Genomic DNA, 6355 nt, shown 5'->3' with positions numbered 1-6355 from the left:
TTCACAAATAATGTAGTAACTCCTGTTTAGAAGCTGTTATTTGAAAGATTCTTTTTTCTGGTACTTTTTGGCATCTAGTGGCATCAAACAAAGTAAATTGCAGAGAGCTGGGCCTAATAGAACCTGAATTACAGATTTTCAAAAAAATAATTAGTTTTAAATCTCCAAAAGCGCCTATGTTTTTTTTGTGTTTATAGTAATATTTGAAAAGTATATAATGTTATTTATAAAGAATTACACTCATATTTTGTAGTTCAAAGGGTTTTCTTTACAATGAAAACCATTTTTTTTCATTTCCTCCATTGTATGTGTGCAGGGTAAACATTTGAATTTGAGTATGTTCAATTTAGGCGAAAATACCAAAAAACACCCTGAGCTTAATTAATTCACCATTTGTAAACTGATGTTTACTGTTAATTTTTTAGAAATATCAATAGCATTTGTATTAAAACTATATTCACTGAATGTAATAAAAAAACTCGAGAATCGAATCAAAAGGCGATCGAATCGGGACATCTGAATCGATACCCAGCCCTACTGAGGACGCTGTGGATTGCTTTCATTTTTCATCGTAATGCACTTCAAAATCTACCTAAATACGTTTATCACTCCAGACTGCTTTATGAATGTCATGTCATTATAGTGCTTAGCGTTTTAACCGTGTTTGTGTGCGTGTGTTATCTAAGTATTTTAATTGATAAGTGCTGCGCTTGTGAGATTGGTTTGCGCCGCGCTGTTCGTGCGTGCGTTATCGAAGTATTTTAATTGATAAGCACTGCGCTTGTGAGATTGGTTTGCGCTGTTCGTTCGGTAGCGTGGTCGCGCGTCTCGGTCCATTGATCCGCAACGATGACAGGTCAGCGCGGCGCGAACTCTGTAACATCGCGCTGTTTCGTCCCACTTTCAGTGCATTTGGCTTCCTATATGTACGGCTGAACACCGGTTCTCTTGCTCTGCCATGTTGCTTCTACCGGCTCTTTATTGCTGTAGATATGCAATGCAGAGAGACATATACGCTACACCCTCTTCTGGAGATGGGGCGGGAATATGCAGCTCATTTGCATTTAAAGTGATATACTCCAAAACAGGTATTTTTTAGACACACCCCAAAAACGTCATTTTCTAGCTGTTATAATAAATGATCTGTGGGGTATTTTGAGCTGAAACTTCACAGACGCATTCTGGGGACACTCAAGACCAATATTACATCTTGTAAAAAGGGGCATAATAGGTAGTGTTGGGCGATATGCTCAATTTTCATATCGTCCTATCGTCAGCCTGTGAGATCGCCGATACATGATATTATCGTGCTAATTTATGTAATTATTTACTTAGTTTCATTGCAAGAAAGTGAACCAACTCCAGCGTAAGGCTAAAAGCAGCCTAATGTTTTTAATATGACTGAATTTGTATTTAACATAAATTAATAGAAACATCGTAAGTTACTAATTATAATGCTTACATTTCCTCAGTTATTCAAAAAGCAGCTACAGAAAACGAGCAAAGAACATTACATTACGAAAGAACATCATCACAAGCTCAGTCTAGCGCGAGTTTATGCACTTTAAAAACACTCCCGTTAAACTCAGTGAATCTACACTATATGATCAATAAATCTCTTATATTCAGTCGCGCGCTGAACAACAGAACTCCGCTGTTTCAGTGATGACTCATCTGAATGCCTCTGATTGGCCATTGCATTCATAAGCTCAGCATAATCGTGTGTGATTGGTTAGAACGAGCCAATACTGTAAAAACGCGGAAAAAGAAATATAATGCAACAAATAAGCCCTAATATTAATTAGATAGTATTACTAGCCTGATGATAATAATAATAATAATAATAATAATAATAATATAATAATAATAATAATAATAATAATCGTCTTGCTATCGTCAAAGGCATCAACCACAGGCAATATCTGTCTATCGTCAATACACAATACTAATGTCTATCCGCACAACCCTAATAATAGGTGCCCTTTAAGTCATCCATGATTGAGGATTTTCTGAAAATTGTGGGACCAAACCATGATATACCATCCCACCAGTCCTAAAATTATCGCACATCTTTCAGTGACTAAGGCACTATAAACTGACTCACTGCTGCTATCTTAGCAGGATCTGTCTTAATGCCTTCCTCTGATATCACATGGCCCAGAAAAGTGAGAGACCTTTGCAGTTATAAAGGACACCAATTATACAAAATTCACTTTTACATATTGTTTGAACATAAATGTGTGTTGGCAGTGTGTGTACACAACCACCCGATAATGATTAAAAATCCACCTGCTCTTTTTTTCAATCCCATTGACAGACATTGCCTTATTAGAAGGGACCCACCCTGAGTGAGCCGCACACAATCTGCCATGTTTATCTTCACGCTAGAGCATTTAAAAGCAGCATTCAAGTAAGAAATGTCTTCTTATTAAACAGGGCTCGACAATAAGGAGTGCCCTATGGCCCGGGCCAGCATGAAAGACACTCTTGATGGATTTGTTACTTGCCCGATCGAGCCACTGCTGCATCGTCACGAAAGTTTATCATTTTCATGTGTTTTTAAGCCTTGTTCATTTAAAAATTCAAGCAATTAAAAAGCATTCGGGCGCGAAAGACAACTCCATTCAGTACTCGCACACTGTGTTCTGTTCTGTTCTGTTTGAACAGCCGCGTCTCTGACATTAGTCTGAAAAAATTAGTCTTATAATTAGTCTGTAAATGGCCATTAACAGAGACCAGAGACACTGAAGACGGACGCAAAGAGGAGAAAATACTGTAGCAGGCAGAACAAGATCACTGTTCACAATGCGCGAAATATAGGAAGAAAATACTAAATATTAAATTTATATGAATGCGTTTCTGAGGGGAACTGGCTGTTTTCAGAAAAGTTCACAAGGCGTTGTCTTTTCATCTTGCCTCCGTATAATCCATTTAAAATAGTGTTAATTCGTGCAGCGCTGCTGTGGTTACAGTGGTTACCAAGGAAATGCTATATTACTGTTGTTCCATAAGCGCCACCTGATTAACCGCTCGTGATTAACCGCTCACATGTGAAGCGCTCAAATCGCTAGCCGCCATTCACACGGAATGCACTTTTGTGTTGACAAAGATGCGACACGGGCAGTGGAATAGGAAAAACATGCAAGAAGATGGGAGTGAACTTCTTTTAACTTGAGCGCCGCGTTTTTATAATGCCATTTCATGCACAAGACGCTACAAGAGACGCGAGTGCAACAGTCAAACACGTCCATGTTTTTATAGAAAAAACTATGGAAAAGCATCGCAATCTAATAAAAAACCTTTAACTCCTACTGTATGTCTGATATTTCATGTTTGCATCATATTGACAGGATAAAAGTTGCTGTTGTTTTTACAGAACATTTATAGTTGATAATAGTCTACTGGTGTTATACCTTCAGTCATTTTGAAGTTGAATTAGGCCTACTAACTTGATTTTTTAGATTTTTTTAAAGCATTTTCCTCATATTATTTCTGAACATATAATATGTACAAGACAAGTTTGTACAAGATGTAGTTGTAGTTCATTGCATCTTTTCTGCAAAGATATTTAACAAGTGATTGGTTTAACATTTACATCATGTTGACAACTTCATTTGTGGTGCACTTGGAATAGGATTTTCTTTAACTAGAGGGTTAATAAAGAAACAGTTACTTGAATCATGTTGTGGTTACATTTTCAAGTTGACTAGTTAAAAATCATTAAAAAAAATTGAGAATCAGTTAAACGTTCTGAAAAAAATTGAGTTTTAAATTTTTTTGTCATATCGACCATCCCTAGTTTAAGTGCAAAAAGACATGAAAGAGAACTTTTAGTACTCGCATGCCGTGTGACAGCCGCTTTCTGTGTGCGTGCTTCAGACGTGTGCGCTCATAAAACCGTATAGCCTATAAGAAGTTTAAAATGATATGGCTTTAAAATGCATGTAACTTTTGTAACTATAACGGAAAATGTACATTATCTGCTTTTCCACAGAATTTTCTATGAGTGTTTACTCCTCTTCTTAACATCCTTTCATTATCAGCAGGCACAACTACTGAAAAAAATTGTAACAAAAATCAGGAATAAACTGTATTATGATATCCTAAAATTAGGTCTGTTGCAATAATCAATATATCGACTTATCGCGCAATATATGTACAAATGACAATAATATCGCTTATCGCAGTTATTTCTGGGGCAATATATCGCACAACAAAAAGTTGTTATCATGACAGGCCTACCTATAATTACTAGTTTCACATTAAAGTAAACACCAGATCACACCCTTAACCTTAGAGACTGCCATTTATTCACCCTTACAGTCCTTTTGAGTGCCAACGCAGCCACTCAAGTAGTTAGCTCTGGGATTTCAAAAATATGAAACACATGAGAGAAACAGAGAGAGGTAAATGAACAAGGGAAAACAAACAAACCTGCCTCAGCAGCCGTTTATGAGCACTGTTTATTCATATTAAACATTTAAGCTAAACATTTTCAAACTTACGGTCTACACTACAGTCTTTATGCTCACAGCGTCCCAAACACAAATCATTTTTATATTTATTTATTTATATTTTCATTGTCTGGCTATCTGGGATTTCGGTATGGAGTTAAAGGTTAGAATTATAAATTTTTTTGGTAGTATTATATCACATTGTGAGTGCATATTAGCACCTTTTGTTGTTTTCTCGTGGTCTCTGATAGAGCGTTTGGACGCGGAAGCGGTGACGCGTGACGTCAGACTTAACAAGTGGATACCTCTTGAACTGCATATAAATTAGTGAAATTCACCCAGAAAAACAACCAACCATCCATCGTCCAATTCAGAGCAGAACTTCAAACAATAGGATGACAAACAAAACCAAACAAACACAAAACACATGCTATAACTGACTTTTTCACAATTAGTTGTGGTATCCATAATCTCGATTAGGGGTGCTCTGATCAGGATTTTTGAGGCCGATCGCCGATCACAGAAAGCATTATCTGCCGATACCGATCACTAATACCGATCATTTTAAAGCCTTCTTTTTATTATTTATAACTATTTATAGTGATACTCCAATCAGGATTTTTAGACATTTATTCAGGCCTGAATTTCATTTTTGAAAATGGGTGGAATTCCCCTCTTAGGTGACTCTTGTGAGAGGAGAAGCAGCTTTCACACAGGAGTCCGCTACTGATCCGTGGCTGTTTATCACAAACACAACATTTATCCATTATTTTGATTTCAAATCCAAACATTGTCACTGAAAATGCTTTTTCAGCATTGCAATTCTTTTTTTACACAGTACAGTAATACAATCTTTCACAGACATGTTTAAACTCAATAAATATAAGCAACACATTATTCAATGGTTTTTACTTTTGCATTTACTTCTAGATTTATATATTAAGTTGCTCAAGCAAGTTGCAAAATATTTAAACTACTGTTCTTACGTTATCACAAACTTACCATTGACAGAAATAGTCAGCTCTAGGCATGGGCTGGTATGAGATTTTGATGGTATGATAACCTTAAGCAAAAATAACACGGTTTCGCGGTATCACAGTATTGTTGTTACAGCTCTAAAATGTGTTCATTTTAAATATGGTCTGGGTAAAAAAAAAAAAAAAACCTGAACAATATATTTGAGCAACATACTGAATATTTGGAACAGTAGTATTTGTTTATTTTTTTCTTTGATTTGTTTCTGAAATGTGGGCTGTCCTGCAGCTTTTGATTTGGATGGTTGATTTGCTGCTAGAGCTACTGCTGCCCTAAAAAAAAGAAAAATAAAGACTGACATATTTATTTAACCTAAATCTGAAATTACAGTTATTTAATTTTAGTTATATAATTCATATACAGTACATATCATTTATATCATTTCATATCATTTAGTTATATAATTTCATATACATAATTTGATTGAATAATAACCCAATTTGAAGCAAAAACAGAATGTTCTGACTAGCTTTGTGAAATTATACTACATGCCTGAACGAAACAAACAGCGAAGCTCTGAATGAGACGCAGATTCACTCTCTAACAGCAGGAGGTGCTGATACAGCGTTTCCTTGGTTACCGCTGTAAACAAAGCAGAGCTGCGCTGAAAACACTGCTTTAATGTGAATTATACAGAGACGAGATGAAAAGAAAATACCATCTAAACGTTTCTGAAGACCGTCAGTTCCCCTCTGAAACACATTCATAAAAAACCCCAAATCAATATTTAGAATTTTCTTCCAATGAAAATCCATGCCTAGTCAGCTCTACTGCCTTTCCTTTTGCATTGGAATCTTTATTACAAGCAATCCTGCAGTTCATAAAGAACTTTGTTTTCCTACCTCCACGAGTGCCATCTATTATTG

General features: G+C 36.0%; 1 long non-coding RNA gene across 1 annotated transcript in view; it reads left to right on the top strand.

Moving 5' to 3' along the window:
* Window positions 1-4506: 4506 nt before the first annotated feature.
* LOC107668170 (uncharacterized) overlaps window positions 4507-6355 on the top strand; it is an 18107-nt gene continuing 16258 nt past the window's right edge. The window contains exon 1 of the long non-coding RNA XR_001631859.1: window positions 4507-4683. This is a non-coding gene — a long non-coding RNA (uncharacterized LOC107668170). The remainder of the gene's footprint in view (window positions 4684-6355) is intronic.

Source organism: Sinocyclocheilus anshuiensis, unplaced genomic scaffold, assembly GCF_001515605.1.
Source record: "Sinocyclocheilus anshuiensis isolate Anshui unplaced genomic scaffold, SAMN03320099.WGS_v1.1 scaffold3332, whole genome shotgun sequence".
NCBI lineage: Eukaryota > Metazoa > Chordata > Actinopteri > Cypriniformes > Cyprinidae > Sinocyclocheilus > Sinocyclocheilus anshuiensis.
The sequence above is the reverse complement of the archived record's forward strand: the minus strand, read 5'-3'. Positions and strand labels throughout refer to the sequence as shown.